General features: G+C 43.8%; 1 non-coding gene and 1 pseudogene across 1 annotated transcript; both read right to left on the minus strand.

Moving 5' to 3' along the window:
* Positions 1–15874: 15874 nt before the first annotated feature.
* LOC141267716 (5S ribosomal RNA) lies at positions 15875–15994 on the minus strand (annotated as a pseudogene).
* A 606-nt stretch (positions 15995–16600) lies between these two features.
* Positions 16601–16719, minus strand: LOC141266524 (5S ribosomal RNA). Its single transcript, XR_012320559.1, has one exon. It is a non-coding gene; the product is annotated as a 5S ribosomal RNA (ribosomal RNA).
* Between the last annotated feature and the right edge of the window lie 541 nt (positions 16720–17260).

Here is a 17260-nt window from a genome sequence, read left to right on the forward strand (position 1 = left end):
TGATCTAGACTGTATTCTTCTGTTAATACATCCCAGAATTGTATTTGCCTTTTTTGCAGCTGCATCACACTGTTGACTCATGTTCAGTCTATGATCTATTAGTATACATAAGTCTTTTTCACATGTACTGTTGCTTAGCTCTATTCCTCCCATTCTGTATATGCTTTTTTCATATTTATTGCCCAGATGTAGTACTTTGCATTTTTCCCTGTTAAAAACCATTCTGTTGGTTGCTGCCCACTGCTCCAGTTTATTTAGGTCTTTTTGAATCCTCTCTCTCTCTTCTCTAGTATTAGCTATCCCTCCTAGCTTTGTGTCATCAGCAAATTTAATCAGTTTACCCTCAATTCCTTCATCTAAATCATTGATAAAGATGTTGAACAATACAGGTCCCAGGATGGAGCCCTGTGGTACCCCACTTGAGACATTCATCCAGCTGGATGTGAAGCCATTTACAACCACCCTTTGAGTCCGATCACTAAGCCAGTTATGAATCCACCTAACAGTTGCCTGGTCCATTGCATACTTGGTCATTTTTTCAATAAGGATGGTGTGAGATACTTTGTCAAATGCATTGCTGAAGTCAAGATATACTATATCTACAGCATTTCCCTGATCCACCCAGTCAGTGATTCTGTCATAGAAGGAAATTAAGTTAGTCTGACATGACTTGTTAGTTACAAACCCATGCTGACTCTGGTTAATCACTTCATTCTTATCCATGTACTTACATACATGTTGTTTAATAATTTGTTCAAAGATCTTTCCTGGTATAGAAGTCAGACTCACCGGCCTATAGTTCCCTGGGTCCACCTTCTTCCCCTTTTTGAAGATAGGAACAACATTTGCTCTTCTCCAGTCTTCTGGGACTTCTCCTGTTCTCCAAGAATTTTCAAAGATTATGGAGAGTGGTTCTAAAATTTCTTCTACGATCTCCTTCAGTACTCTGGGGTGTAATTCATCTGGACCTGGAGACTTGAACTCATTTATGTTAGCTAAATATTCCCTCACAATCTTTCTGTTTACAGATAACTTGGATTCCTCTATTCCTTTAAAAGGACAGTGGAGATCAGTTGATGTTACATTTTCTTTCTGAGAGAAAACAGATGCAAAATAAGAATTAAAACGTTCGGCCTTCTCAACATCCTCTCTTACCATTTCTCCATTTTCATCCTGTAAAAATCCTATAGCATCTTTGACTTTTCTTTTACTTTTGACATACCCCCAAAATCCTTTTTTATTGCTTTTGACATCTCTTGCAAGCCTTAATTCATTGTCAGCTTTAGCTAACCTGATACGTGCCCTACAGGATCTGCAGACTGCATTATAATCTTCTTTAGATATGCCTCCCTCTTTCCATTTAATAAACATTTCTTTCTTGCTTTTTAGCATGTGTTTAAGTTCTGTGTTCATCCATCCTGGTTTCCTTAAATGCTTCCCATTCTTCCTACTTTTCGGGATTGTTAACGATTGTGCTTTGAGAATCTCATTTTTAAAAATTTCCCATCCTTCCTGGACATTTTTATCCTTAAGGACATCCAGCCATTGGATCCCTCCTATTCTCTTTCTGAGTCTCTTAAAATCTGCCTTTCTAAAATCTAACCTTGAAGTTTGAGTCTTCACATGTCTTCCTCCTCTAGTTATCCAAAATTCTATAATAGCATGATCGCTGCCTCCTAGGGTCCCAGCCACCTTTACCTCCTCAACCATTTCCTCCCTGTTTATAAGGATTAGATCCAAAGTAGCAGATCCCCTTGTTTTCTCCCCTACCTTTTGGAAGATAAAGTTGTCAGCAAGAGAGGATAAGAATTTGCTTGACCTGTTAGTTTTACTTGAGAGAGATTCCCAACAAATGTCTGGATAGTTGAAATCTCCCATGACCACTACGTCATATTTTTTGGAGAACTTGGTCATTTGATACATGAAGAGTTCATCCATATCTTCAGCTTGCCCAGGTGGCCTGTAGTAAATGCCTACAATGGTGTCCTTTCCGTTGTTCTCTCCTTGTATTCTTACCCAAACAGTTTCCACAGAACTCCCAGTCTCTGAAGCTTCAATCTCTGTGCAGATATACGCTTTTCTAACATACAATGCAACACCTCCTCCTCGTTTATCAAGTCTGTTTCTTGCAAATAAGTTGTATCCTTTTAGCCTTTTATTCCAATCATGTGTATCGTCCCACCAAGTTTCAGTGATTCCAATGACATCATATTCCTTTTCCTGCGTTAGTAGTTCCAATTCTCCTTGTTTGTTGCCCATGCTTTGTGCATTTGTATAAAAACATTTTAGTTTGTGATTGGTTTATCTTCCTCCCATATTTTTATTATTTAAATTGTTTTGTCTTTGTTCTTCCTTTCCACTTCCAGTAGCAGAGATCTCAATAGTATTTGTCAGCTGTATGGCTTTTTCTGGCCTTTTGCTTCCCTTCCCACATTGTTCTAGTTTAAAGCTCTTCTGATGAGTGTAGCAAGGCGACTTCCAAATACATGTTTTCCAGTCTTCGTAAGGTGCACCCCATCTCTAGCAAGTAGTCCATCGTATAGGTAATTCATTCCGTGATCCAGAAATCCAAATCCTTGTTGACGGCACCATCGACGTAGCCAGTTGTTCACCTGTAGAATCTTATTCCACCTCATTGTTCCATGGCCATCCACTGGGAGGATGGATGAGAACACCACCTGCGCTCCCAATTCTTTCACTTTCTTGCCTAAGTCTTCAAAGTCACTGCAGATGGTTTCCAGGTCCTATCTTGCGGTGTCATTTGTCCCCACATGTATTAGCAGGAATGGGTAGTGATCTGTAGGTCTGAAGAGTCTTGATATCCTGTCAGACACATCTTTAATTTTTGCTCCTGGAAGACAGCACATTTCTCTTGAGGTTATGTCTGGTCTGCAGATAGCGGCCTCTTTTCCTCTTAACAGGGAATCCTCCATGACCACCACTCTCCGTTTTTTCTTCACAACATTCTTCTTTTTCCATCCAGGAGGATTCTGAGGGCTTACAAGGTTATTCATTGCTGGCAAAGTCTTATTTTGCTGTATTTCTTCATGGTTCTCCTGCGTGAGAGCCTGGTACTGGTTCCTGAGCAGTATGGGTGCTGACTGCCTCTCGATCCTCCTGCTTCTCTGGGTCACATGCTTCCATTCCTCTGTTTCGTCAGGTGCAGTTCAAATTTCTTCTCTTTCTGAATCATGAAGAGATAATTCTGCTCTGTCTAAGAACTCTTAACCTTCCTTAATGATTTTCAAGGTAGCTAACCTCTCTTCTAGATTTCGCAACTTCTCCTCCAACAGGGACACAAGCTTGCATTTCTGGCATGTGAAGTTTGGCTTTTCCACTGGCAAGTCTGTGAACATGTAGCAGGATGTCCTCTTTTCAGCTCCAACAGCCAAAATCCAGTGTTCTTTGAGCTCGCGGAGACTCTTCACTTACCCCAAAATGCAGTGGGAATATGCAAATTATCTCCTCAGGACTCCTCCCCTGGTTTACCGATGTCCTCTTTTCAGCTCCAACAGCCAAAATCCAGTGTTCTTTGAGCTCACGGAGACTCTTCACTTACCCCAAAATGCAGTGGGAATATGCAAATTATCTCCTCAGGACTCCTCCCCTGGTTTACCGATGTCCTCTTTTCAGCTCCAACAGCCAAAATCCAGTGTTCTTTGAGCTCGCGGAGACTCTTCACTTACCCCAAAATGCAGTGGGAATATGCAAATTATCTCCTCAGGACTCCTCCCCTGGTTTACCGATGTCCTCTTTTCAGCTCCAACAGCCAAAATCCAGTGTTCTTTGAGCTCGCGGAGACTCTTCACTTACCCCAAAATGCAGTGGGAATATGCAAATTATCTCCTCAGGACTCCTCCCCTGGTTTACCAATGTCCTCTTTTCAGCTCCAACAGCCAAAATCCAGTGTTCTTTGAGCTCGCGGAGACTCTTCACTTACCCCAAAATGCAGTGGGAATATGCAAATTATCTCCTCAGGACTCCTCCCCTGGTTTACCGATGTCCTCTTTTCAGCTCCAACAGCCAAAATCCAGTGTTCTTTGAGCTCGCGGAGACTCTTCACTTACCCCAAAATGCGGTGGGAATATGCAAATTATCTCCTCATCACTCCTCCCCTGGTTTACCGATGTCCTCTTTTCAGCTCCAACAGCCAAAATCCAGTGTTCTTTGAGCTCGCGGAGACTCTTCACTTACCCCAAAATGCAGTGGGAATATGCATATTATCTCCTCACGACTCCTCCCCTGGTTTACCGATATCCTCTTTTCAGCTCCAACAGCCAAAATCCAGTGTTCTTTGAGCTCGCGGAGACTCTTCACTTACCCCAAAATGCAGTGGGAATATGCAAATTATCTCCTCAGGACTCCTCCCCTGGTTTACCGATGTCCTCTTTTCAGCTCCAACAGCCAAAATCCAGTGTTCTTTGAGCTCACGGAGACTCTTCACTTACCCCAAAATGCAGTGGGAATATGCAAATTATCTCCTCAGGACTCCTCCCCTGGTTTACCGATGTCCTCTTTTCAGCTCCAACAGCCAAAATCCAGTGTTCTTTGAGCTCGCGGAGACTCTTCACTTACCCCAAAATGCAGTGGGAATATGCAAATTATCTCCTCAGGACTCCTCCCCTGGTTTACCGATGTCCTCTTTTCAGCTCCAACAGCCAAAATCCAGTGTTCTTTGAGCTCGCGGAGACTCTTCACTTACCCCAAAATGCGGTGGGAATATGCAAATTATCTCCTCATCACTCCTCCCCTGGTTTACCGATGTCCTCTTTTCAGCTCCAACAGCCAAAATCCAGTGTTCTTTGAGCTCGCGGAGACTCTTCACTTACCCCAAAATGCAGTGGGAATATGCATATTATCTCCTCACGACTCCTCCCCTGGTTTACCGATATCCTCTTTTCAGCTCCAACAGCCAAAATCCAGTGTTCTTTGAGCTCGCGGAGACTCTTCACTTACCCCAAAATGCAGTGGGAATATGCAAATTATCTCCTCAGGACTCCTCCCCTGGTTTACCGATGTCCTCTTTTCAGCTCCAACAGCCAAAATCCAGTGTTCTTTGAGCTCACGGAGACTCTTCACTTACCCCAAAATGCAGTGGGAATATGCAAATTATCTCCTCAGGACTCCTCCCCTGGTTTACCGATGTCCTCTTTTCAGCTCCAACAGCCAAAATCCAGTGTTCTTTGAGCTCGCGGAGACTCTTCACTTACCCCAAAATGCAGTGGGAATATGCAAATTATCTCCTCAGGACTCCTCCCCTGGTTTACCGATGTCCTCTTTTCAGCTCCAACAGCCAAAATCCAGTGTTCTTTGAGCTCGCGGAGACTCTTCACTTACCCCAAAATGCAGTGGGAATATGCAAATTATCTCCTCAGGACTCCTCCCCTGGTTTACCAATGTCCTCTTTTCAGCTCCAACAGCCAAAATCCAGTGTTCTTTGAGCTCGCGGAGACTCTTCACTTACCCCAAAATGCAGTGGGAATATGCAAATTATCTCCTCAGGACTCCTCCCCTGGTTTACCGATGTCCTCTTTTCAGCTCCAACAGCCAAAATCCAGTGTTCTTTGAGCTCGCGGAGACTCTTCACTTACCCCAAAATGCGGTGGGAATATGCAAATTATCTCCTCATCACTCCTCCCCTGGTTTACCGATGTCCTCTTTTCAGCTCCAACAGCCAAAATCCAGTGTTCTTTGAGCTCGCGGAGACTCTTCACTTACCCCAAAATGCAGTGGGAATATGCATATTATCTCCTCACGACTCCTCCCCTGGTTTACCGATATCCTCTTTTCAGCTCCAACAGCCAAAATCCAGTGTTCTTTGAGCTCGCGGAGACTCTTCACTTACCCAAAAATGCAGTGGGAATATGCAAATTATCTCCTCAGGACTCCTCCCCTGGTTTACCGATGTCCTCTTTTCAGCTCCAACAGCCAAAATCCAGTATATAAATATAAAGATATTCAATTGATATGGCAATGCGCATTAATAAATTGGGATACAACAATTTTGGGTTAAATATATATATATATAAAACTTCATATGTGGAATGTTTGAGTTGAACAGATCTGTGAATGTCAGAATGAAGGTGACAGATGAGTAAATCAGCAGCTGCTAAGTGTGATTGATGTGACAGAGGCCTCGTATGTTTGTATGTTTGAAAAAAAACAAAATGTTTCTTTATGTGAAGGTACAAAAATATATTTAATTCTGAGGAAATTATAATACATAATTAGGTATTACTGTATCTACATATATATATTTCTATATTTCTTTAATAATTATTATTTCTTGATTTAACTAATAGTGGATAAGGGCAACCACACATCAAAATGGTTTACAAAGCAAATTTATATTTAGAATAATTTTCCACATGATAATATTCTTGAATAACTATAATATTATTTTTAATGGTTACCTAAATAGGTACACACCTCTCTTTAGTCAAATCTATGCTACTCATCGATATGAAATTTATGCACAATATTTCTAGAAGAATAATTATTTTTAATTTGGTTCTGATATATACATAAATTTTATAAAATAATATTTCTGGTATTAAGGGGGAAAATGTGTTTTTGATCCTGGTTACATAATCACTTTTGATCAATACTTATTTTCCACACATTTTAATAAAGAAGAAATAATAATAAGGTACTACGGTATAATTAAGAAGGGTATTACATGCAAAGTTGCATAATTTAATATTTTTTGGTGGTACAAGGTTATGACAAATATGAAATCATCCAGATAATGGAGATATAAGGGTATTTTTTATGGAGAATATAATTACTCTGCATTTGTCATTAAAATTTAAAGGCCTTATTTTTATTTTTATTCTTATTTTTACTCTTAATTTTATTTTTCATTTTTAAAATTTTATTCTTACTTTATACTTCTTATTTTTCTATTTTTTAATTTTTTAATTCTCATTTGATTTTATTTGAGCTCAATATTAGTGTTGAGCCACCCCCGTAGTGTTCGGGTTCGGTTCGGTTCGTCGAACACCGGGATGTTCGAGGAACTGTTCGTCGAACTGTTCGTCGAACACCTTAGAACACCGTCGAACACCGTTAAAACCAATGGCAGGCAAACAAAAACACATAGAAACACATAGAAAACACCTGCAAAGGTGTCCAAAAGCTGACAAACTGCTCAGAAGACACTCTCTTTAAAAAAGCCGGCCGGCAAATTCAGCAGCGGCATACACCGGTACCCGACAATTTAGACAAGAAGGAATAGAGCATCACACATAGATTAGATAGATAGAAACATGTCAGTCACACATATAAGAAGCACAGTGACAGTGTTGGTTACTGCACTTGTCATTTAGTGTAAAGGATTTATTAAAAAAAATAATAGTGTTTTCATGCACTGTCTCTTTAAAAAAGCCGGCCGGCAATTCAGCATCTGTACCCGACAATTTAGAACAGAAAGAATAGAGCTTCACACATAGATTAGATAGATAGAAACATGTCAGTCACATATATAATAAGTACAGTGATAGTGTTGCTTACTGTACTTGTCATTTAGTGTAAAGGATTTATTTAAAAAAATAATAGTGTTTTCATGCACTGTCTCTTTAAAAAAGCCGGCCGGCAATTCAGCAGCGGTACCCGACAATTTAGAACAGAAAGATAGAGCATCACACATAGATTAGATAGATAGAAACATGTCAGTCACATATATATGAAGTACAGTGATAGTGTTGGTTACTGTACTTGTCATTTAGTATTAAAATAAAGGATTTATTATTAAAAAAATTGGCGTGGGGTTCCCCTTAATTTTAGGCTCTAGCGGAGGTTAAGCCGATGGTTGGGGCAGATGTTTGAAGCCTGGGAAGGGGGTAATACCCACGGAGCTTCCCAGGCTACTAATATCAGCCCCCAGCTGAATACATAGCCTTTACTAGCTATTAAAATGGGGGACCCCCCAAAAAAAATGACGTGGGGTCCCCCCTAATTTAATAGCTAGCAAAGGCTAGGCAGACAGCTGGGGGCTGATATTAATAGCCCAGGAAGGGAGCCATGAATATTGGCCCCCTCCCAGGCTAGAAACACCAGCCGTCAGCCGCCCCAGAAATGGCGCATTCATAGGATGCGCCAATTCTGGCACTTAGCCTCGCTCTTCCATGCTGCCCTGGTGCGGTGGCAGGGGGTAATAGGGTTGGGGTTGATGTCAGCTTATAATGCCAGCTGACATCAAGCCCATGTTAGTAATGGAGAGGCGTCTATAAGACACCCCCATTACTAACCCCATAGTCAAAGTTAAAAAAACACAAACACCCAGAATAAAGTCCTTTAATTGAAATAAAGACACAATCCTTTATTGTTCTAAATTAAACCATACTTACCATCACGCCCATTCCAGCTGAAGCCAACGATCTCCTGCAATAAAAGAAAAATAATAAAGCAACCTCATCCTTACCTTTCCATGGTTCCCACGACAGCTTCAACTCTGCTACATCGAGATGACAGGCTGGACCGCAGCAGAACGCCGCCATCCAGCCTGTCATCCCGCAGACACTGAGAAGCGCAGGCTTGCTTGCGCTGCTCAGCGTCTCTCTGTGACGACATCCAGATGAGCCGAGTTCATGTCCAATGAACTCGGCTCACCTCATGCACGTCACTGACAGCGTGGGAAAATTCTCACGCTGAAGCGCTGATTGCAGGAGAATTTTCCCACGCTGTCAGTGACGTGCAGGAGGTGAGCTGAGTTCATTGGACATGAGCTCACCTCATGCACATCACTGACAGCGTGGGAGAATTCTCCTGCACTCAGCACTTCAGCGTGAGAATTTTCCCACGCTGTCAGTGACGTGCATGAGGTGAGCCGAGTTCATTGGACATGACCTCGGCTCATCTGGATGCCGTCACAGCGAGACAGTGAGGAGCGCAAGCATGCCTGCGCTTCTCAGTGTCTGCGGGATGACAGACTGGATGGCAGCGTTCTGCTGCGGTCCAGCCAGTCATCTCGATGTAGCAGAGCTGAAGCTGTCGTGGGAACCATGGAAAGGTAAGGATGAGGTTGGTTTATTATTTTTCTTTTATTGCAGGAGATCGTTGGCTTCAGCTGGAATGGGTGTGATGGTAAGTATGGTTTAAATTAGAACAATAAAGAATTGTGTCTTTATTTCAATTAAAGGACTTTATTCTGGGTGTTGTGTTTTTTTTAAATACTTTACTAGAAATTCATGGCGGTCATGTCTAATACTGGCGTGACCCCATGAATTTTGGGCTTGGGGCCAGCTGATAATACCAAGCTGGCCCTAACCCCTTTATTACCCAGTGAGCCACCGCACCAGGGCCCTGGATGAGTTGGGTACAGCGCCAGAAGATGGCGCTTCTATGAACGCGCCATTTTCCGGGGTGGCTGCGGACTGCAATTTGTAGCGGGGGGGGCCCAGAAAGCTTGGGCCTCCCTGCGCTGCAGATTCCAGCCCCCAGCTGCCTAGTTGTACCTGGCTGGACACAAAAATAGGGCGAAGCCCCACGTACTTTTTTTTTAATTATTTCATGAAATTCATGAAATAATTAAGAAAAAAAGGGTTTCCGTATATTGTTGTGTCCGGCCAGGTACAAATAGGCAGCTGGTGGAGGGGGGCAGCCCGTTCCTGCCTGCTGTACCTGGCTGGACACAAATATAGTGCGAAGCCCCACTTCAATTTTTTTAAATTATTTCAGGAAATTCATGAAATAATTTAAAAAAAATTGACGTGGGGCTTCGCACTATATTTGTGTCCAGCCAGGTACAGCAGGCAGGAACGGGCTGCCCCCAACCACCAGCTGCCTATTTGTACCTGGCCGGACACAACAATATAGGGAAGCCCTTTTTTTCTTAATTATTTCATGAAATAATTTAAAGAAAATTGACGTGGGGCTTCGCCCTGTTTTTGTGTCCAGCCAGGTACAACTAGGCAGCTGGGGGCTGGAATCCGCAGCGCAGGGAGGCCCAAGCTTTCTGGGCCACCCCCGCTGCAAATTGCAGTCCGCAGCCACCCCGGAAAATGGCGCGTTCATAGAAGCGCCTTCTTCTGGCGCTGTACCCAACTCATCCAGGGCCCTGATGCGGTGGCTCACTGGGTAATAAAGGGGTTAGGGTGAGCTTGGCATTATCAGCTGGCCCTAAGCCCGAAATTCATGGGGTCACGCCAATATTAGACATGACCACCATGAATTTCTAGTAAAGTATTTAAAAAAAACACAACACCCAGAATAAAGTCCTTTAATTGAAATAAACATACAATTCTTTATTGTTCTAAATTAAACCATACTTACCATCACGCCCATTCCAGCTGAAGCCAACAATCTCCTGAAATAAAAGAAAAATAATAAAGCAACATCATCCTTACCTTTCCATGGTTCCCATGACAGCTTCAGCTCTGCTACATCGAGATGACAGGCTGGACCGCAGCAGAACGCTGCCATCCAGCCTCTCATCCCGCAGACACTGAGAAGCGCAGGCTTGCTTGCGCTCCACAGTGTCTCTCTGTGAGGGCATCCAGATGAGCCGAGTTAATGTCCAATGAACTCGGCTCACCTCATGCACGTCACTGACAGCGTGGGAAAATTCTCCTGCACTCAGCGCTTCAGCGTGGGAGAATTCTCACACTGAAGCGCTGAGTGCAGGAGAATTCTCCCACGCTGTCAGTGACGTGCAGGAGGTGAGCTGAGTTCATTGGACATGAGCTCACCTTATGCACGTCACTGACAGCGTGGGAAAATTCTCCTGCACTCAGCGCTTCAGCGTGGGAGAATTCTCACGCTGAAGCGCTGAGTGCAGGAGAATTCTCCCACCCTGTCAGTGACGTGCAGGAGGTGAGCTGAGTTCATTGGACATGAGCTCACCTTATGCACGTCACTGACAGCGTGGGAGAATTCTCCTGCACTCACCGCTTCAGCGTGAGAATTTTCCCACGCTGTCAGTGACGTGCATGAGGTGAGCCGAGTTCATTGGACATGAACTCGGCTCATCTGGATGTCGTCACAGAGAGACGGTGAGCAGCGCAAGCAAGCCTGCGCTTCTCAGTGTCTGCGGGATGAGAGGCTGGATGGCAGCGTTCTGCTGCGGTCCAGCCTGTCATCTCGATGTAGCAGAGCTGAAGCTGTCGTGGGAACCATGGAAAGGTAAGGATGAGGTTGCTTTATTATTTTTCTTTTATTGCAGGAGATCGTTTGCTTCAGCTGGAATGGGCGTGACGGTAAGTATGGTTTAATTTAGAACAATAAAGGATTGTGTCTTTATTTCAATTAAAGGACTTTATTCTGGGTGTTTGTGTTTTTTTTAACTTTGACTATGGGGTTAGTAATGGGGGTGTCTTATAGACGCCTCTCCATTACTAACCTGGGCTTGATGTCAGCTGGCATTATAAGCTGACATCAACCCCAACCCTATTACCCCCTGCCACCGCACCAGGGCAGCGTGGAAGAGCGAGGCTAAGTGCCAGAATTGGCGCATCCTATGAATGCGCCATTTCTGGGGCGGCTGACGGCTGGTGTTTCTAGCCTGGGAGGGGGCCAATATTCATGGCTCCCTTCCTGGGCTATTAATATCAGCCCCCAGCTGTCTGCCTAGCCCTTGCTAGCTATTAAATTAGGGGGGACCCCACGTCATTTTTTTTGGGGTGTCCCCCATTTTAATAGCTAGTAAAGGCTATGTATTCAGCTGGGGGCTGATATTAGTAGCCTGGGAAGCTCCGTGGGTATTACCCCCTTCCCAGGCTTCAAACATCTGCCCCAGCCGTCTGCTTAACCTCCGCTAGAGCCTAAAATTAAGGGGAACCCCACGCCAATTTTTTTAATAATAAATCCTTTATTTTAATACTAAATGACAAGTACAGTAACCAACACTATCACTGTACTTCATATATATGTGACTGACATGTTTCTATCTATCTAATCTATGTGTGAAGCTCTATTCTGTCTGTTATAAATTGTCGGGTACCGCTGCTGAATTGCCAGCCGGCTTTTTTAAAGAGACGGTGCATGAAAACACTATTATTTTTTTTGATAAATCCTTTACGCTAAATGACAAGTACAGTAAGCAACACTGTCACTGTACTTCGTATATATGTGGCTGACATGTTTCTATCTATCTAATCTATGTGTGAAGCTCTATTCTGTCTGTTATAAATTGTCGGGTACCGCTGCTGAATTGCCGGCCGGCTTTTTTAAAGAGACGGTGCATGAAAACACTATTATTTTTTTTTATAAATCCTTTACGCTAAATGACAAGTACAGTAAGCAGCACTTTCACTGTACTTCGTATATATGTGGCTGACATGTTTATATCTATCTAATCTATGTGTGAAGCTCTATTCTTTCGGTTCTAAATTGTCGGGTACAGGTGTATGCCGCTGCTGAATTGCCGGCTTTTCATGTTTCACTGTTGGCACTGTTCCCATCGATTTGGGCAATCACTGTAATGCCACAACCACCATGGCTGTGGCATTACAGTGAGTGGCAGACAATCCCTGCATGATTGGTGCTCTAAATAGCGCCAGACATGCAGGACACGCTTTTGGTGCACGAACAGTTATCGAACATAACCTCGAACAGCCGAATTTTTTGCAAATCGTTCGGGTTCGTCGAACAACTCGAACACCGCCCAAAACAGCTCGAATTTGAGATTGGCGAACAGTTCTAGTCGAACACCGCTCATCTCTATTCAATATCTCAATTGAGATAACACATTAATATTTAATAAAGTAATGTCTAATACAAGAGTATTGCTTCATTAAATATATATTGCTAAGGAAAAAAATGTTTACATTTTCTGAGTAAACACAACAATTCATTCATTCATTTATTCATTCATTCATTCATTCATTCCTACATTCATATATTTATTCATTTAGGTTCAGGAGTATACATTCTTTGATATTATTGGTTTAATAAAGATATAAAAACTTGTTTTTTCAAAATACACTGACACCTATGGGTTGGAAAAGGTAATTACACCTATGACATAAAAATGTTCTATCATATGGAGAACTTGATTGATAATGAATTATTATCTATCATTGTTTATTATTCCAAACATAATTTATTTTAAAATTTTGATAATAATTAGATGGATATTACTGATTGCTATGGTACGCTGTGATATTATAGGTTAGGAAAAACTGCCAGATTTGGTATCAGATTAGGGAATGAAGACTTCAATCAAGACATCGCAATTATGAATTCTATCTTAATAAAGACTTTTAATTTTTATAAATCAAAGAGATTCTCAAAAGTTACAAGAAGAAGCAACTGATATCCGGACGTCTCAGAAGGTAACAGGTGTGAATGCTGAGTGTTATAATAGACTGTGTCCATTACATACAATACAATTCACACCACTGATCACCAAGACGGCAGAGGACGATGATCCTATATGTACTGTGTTGTGTTCAAGTTTCATCACGTTCCAGTGGTTTCTTATCACCTGCAACGCTTCAATGAAAGCTGGTGAACAGGTAATACCTGGCATATGTGTCATGTATATAAAGGACTGAGTACTGGTTATGGTGCTATATAAAGCAGGAAAGTGTCAAGTTAACCCTTGCTTTACTGACCAAAGACGTCACATCTGTTCCAAAAGTGACACGAGACCAGTGCGAACACACGGAAGATTCCAAAGACGATCCAACGTAAGTCCAGGTGACACTGCACAGATATTAAAGCTACATTTCATCCATGGACTTTGTTTTCTTATCAACTGACACACATGATCTTTCTAATAAAGAGTACAGTTTATGGACTGAACAATAATGAACACAATTATGGACTGTACAATATCTACATGCTGTAATTTATTTCAAAGGAGTTTTCATCTAAAGACTGTGTTATAAAAGAACCAAGAAGAAGACGAGACGACGACCCGATGACATCAGATGATGACGACTGAACCCGCGATTGCTTCAATTTAGATATAGGGAAGTATAATTATACATATTAAATGAATATTAGTCGCGGCTTACCATAACATGAATTCACATCATTATAAAACAATAAACCGATATTGATACTATTATTACTATTATTATTATTATGGAAATTTAATGATATTGCCAAGGAAGAAGGAAAGAAAAAATGATTAATGAATGTATCTTCTTTTGAGAAATTTCAGTTAAAGTCCTTTTATTCTCAAAAAAGGGGGAAATGTTAAATGGTTAATTATGGAAATTCATTTGGAATGTTAATCGATAATCATTTTTCTGAGTTCTATGCCTCAGTCATCGTGTCTAGTTGACATGCGCTAGTGGTGTGTGTATTTTTGGTTCACTACCATATGTAGAACAGGTGTGCCATACGACTGCCTATAAAAGCCCATGGTACAGAAAGGGGGGGCTCTCTTGCTCTGCCCATCCCACAAGACACAGAATCTTCATGCTGAGAAGCAGATGACATGTAGGCCTGGACACATGCTGGACAAAGACATGATTTACCAGCCAGGATCCAAGGAAAGATGGGTGAATCTCAACAATTAAGCTAATTATGTACAAATGGACAATTACTTCATAACTAATTATTGTATGTACCTGCTGCAATCTGATTCTTTTTAATGGACAATCCAAGAATAAATAGATACATTTTTTTATAAGAATATCGTGATATTGATACTTTGAGAAGTCCTCAGTAGAAAAAAATAATACAGGAAGAGTATTATTTTACAGTCTCCCATCCAAGTACTAAGCAGGCCCGACCCTGCTTAGCTTCCGAGATCAGATGAGATCTGGCGTGTTCAGGGTGGTGTGGCCATAGGCAGAGACTAGCCTCTCACTTGCTGCTTTTCTACTTTGACGTCTGGCTGTCGGCTGCCCTTTCCAGTGCTCAGCAAGACCAGGTCCTTTTGTGCTTTCCCTTCTCTTCAATTTTCTTGCTGGCTTCCTTAAAAGGTCTTGTAGACACAACGCCCCACTCAGAGCCGCTGAGCTCACTGATCGGCTGCAGCGCTGTCGACGGAACGTCAGCTTCACGGCCAATGCCACAGGCCGGGAGCAGAGGCAAGACTCACCGGTAGACCCGGGTAGGGTGAGTAGAGCGCGGTTAGTTGCTTTCTAATAGCCTGCAGCCGGGGATTAACTTTTAATGAAAGGGAACAATCCCTTTGACTGTCTGCAGCGCGCCACACCTAGAAAGCGCTCTCTCACACACAAGCCAGCATGCACAACGTGCTTGCACGTGACAACACCCCCTATCTGCCCCTACAACCTCTCCGTCACCATGCATCAGACTCTCCTACCTGTTTTTTGATTTCAGGGCCCTATCAGGAATCACCCACCCCTCCCTTCCCCAATTCCTTCCGCACCTTCCTTGCCTTCCTTGCACTGAGGTTAGCTCTTTGGCAGCCGTCTGGCTTGGTTACACAAGCTTCTTTGCAGAGAAACATGTTACTTCTGCTGGCCATCGCTAGGCCGCCGGCATCCAAAACCTTCCCTGGGCACCTGCTGAAAGCCTGGCCCCTTCACGGCCCCGGGTGCTTTTAACACCATCATTTCCACAAAGCGAGCTGCGGAGTCAATAAGCACTCCTAGCCGTGGCAAGGAGCTCGGTGTCAGACCTGTGTGGTAGCGTACTTAGCTGCCATCTGGCTCAGAGGCCTTGGGGCTTCCATCATTTAAGTCAGGGTTCCCTAACTCCAGTCCTCAAGGCCCACCAACAGGTCATGTTTTCAGGATTTCCTTAGTATTGCACAGGTGATGGAATTATTGCCTGTGCAGGTGATGCAATTATCACCTGTGTAATACTAAGGAAATCCTGAAAACATGACCTGTTGGTGGGCCTTGAGGACAGGAGTTGGGGAACCCTGATTTAAGTTACTTAAGGTCGGTGTCCGGCAAGGTGCCATTCCATGCTAGCCGAGCTGGGAAGTAGGGCAAAACGTCATCAATATGGTCTACAGCACCCGGTGTTCCCAGGAGGTCTCCCATCCAAGTACTGTCCGAGCCCAGCCCTGCTTTGCTTCCGAGATCAGACAAGATCAGGCGTATCCAAGGTGGTATGGCCAGTAGACGCTGCTCGATTCATCGCCCGGCCAGCCTTTCTCAGGATCGCTTGGTGGCAAGCAATCTGGCCGTGACGGGGCGGGCTCCGAAGGGTCCATGCAAAGGCTGTGCCGTCCCTACAGGTGTGGTTTGTTTAGCAGTGATTCACCCGCCTCATCAGGTGTCTTCAAAAATGGCTCGGCGCAGGGTCTCCTGCAGGCTAAACCCTTCATCGCGGTAATGTGACAGAAAGAGCAAGCTGGACCCGTACCTTGGGGGCGGAGCGAGACGTCCAGGGGTGAATGAAGGAAGAGGGTGAGATGGTTGCCAGTGACTTTGAGCTGCTCTTCAGGGGGGAGGGTCGTGTTGCCTGCAAAGGTCTTCTGCTTGGGGTTACCGGTGGTTGCCTCCAGCCACGCGGGAGGCGCTGGTCCTAGTATTAAAAGTAAAGAAGCAACAATGCTGGAGGCCCACGATGATCAGAAGGATGCTGGTATTTTGCAGAGATGAAATAGCGCAAGAGAGAAAGCAAATGAAAAAAAGAAAAGAGAATGAATGTGTGCACTTGTGAAAGGGAATGGAAAAAAGGCATAGAAGAGAGTGCCCCCTGCTGGTGGAAGGAAGGAAAAAGCAAAAGCCTACAGCACCTGGTACTCCCAGGTGGTTTCCCATCCAAGTACTAACCAGGCCCAACCCTGCTTAGCTTTCAAGATCAGACGAGATTGGGCGTGTTCAGGGTGGTGTGGCCGTATGCAGAGACTAGCCTCTCACTTGCTGCTTTTCTACTTTGACGTCTGGCTGCCGGCTGCCCTTTCCAGTGCTCAGCAAGACCAGGTCCTTTTGTGCTTTCCCTTCTCTTCAATTTTCTTGCTGGCTTCCTTAAAAGGTCTTGTAGACACAACGCCCCACTCAGAGCCGCTGAGCTCACTGATCGGCTGCAGCGCTGTCGACGGAACGTCAGCTTCATGGCCAATGCCACAGGCCGGGAGCAGAGGCGAGACTCATCGTTAGACCCGGGTAGGGTGAGTAGAGCGCGGTTAGTTGCTTTCTAATAGCCTGCAACCGGGGATTAACTTTTAATGAAAGGGAACAATCCCTTTGACTGTCTGCAGCGCGCCACACCTAGGAAGCGCACTCTCCCACACAAGCCAGCATGCACACGTGCTCGCACGTGACAACACCCCCTATCTGCCCCTACAACCTCTCCGTCACCATGCGTCAGACTCTCCTGCCTGTTTTATGATTTCAGGGCCCTAGCAGGAATCACCCCCCCCCTCCCCAATTCCTTCCGCACC

Source organism: Phyllobates terribilis, unplaced genomic scaffold (assembly GCF_046119375.1).
Source record: "Phyllobates terribilis strain yellow unplaced genomic scaffold, ASM4611937v1 Scaffold_4__5_contigs__length_816908805, whole genome shotgun sequence".
NCBI lineage: Eukaryota > Metazoa > Chordata > Amphibia > Anura > Dendrobatidae > Phyllobates > Phyllobates terribilis.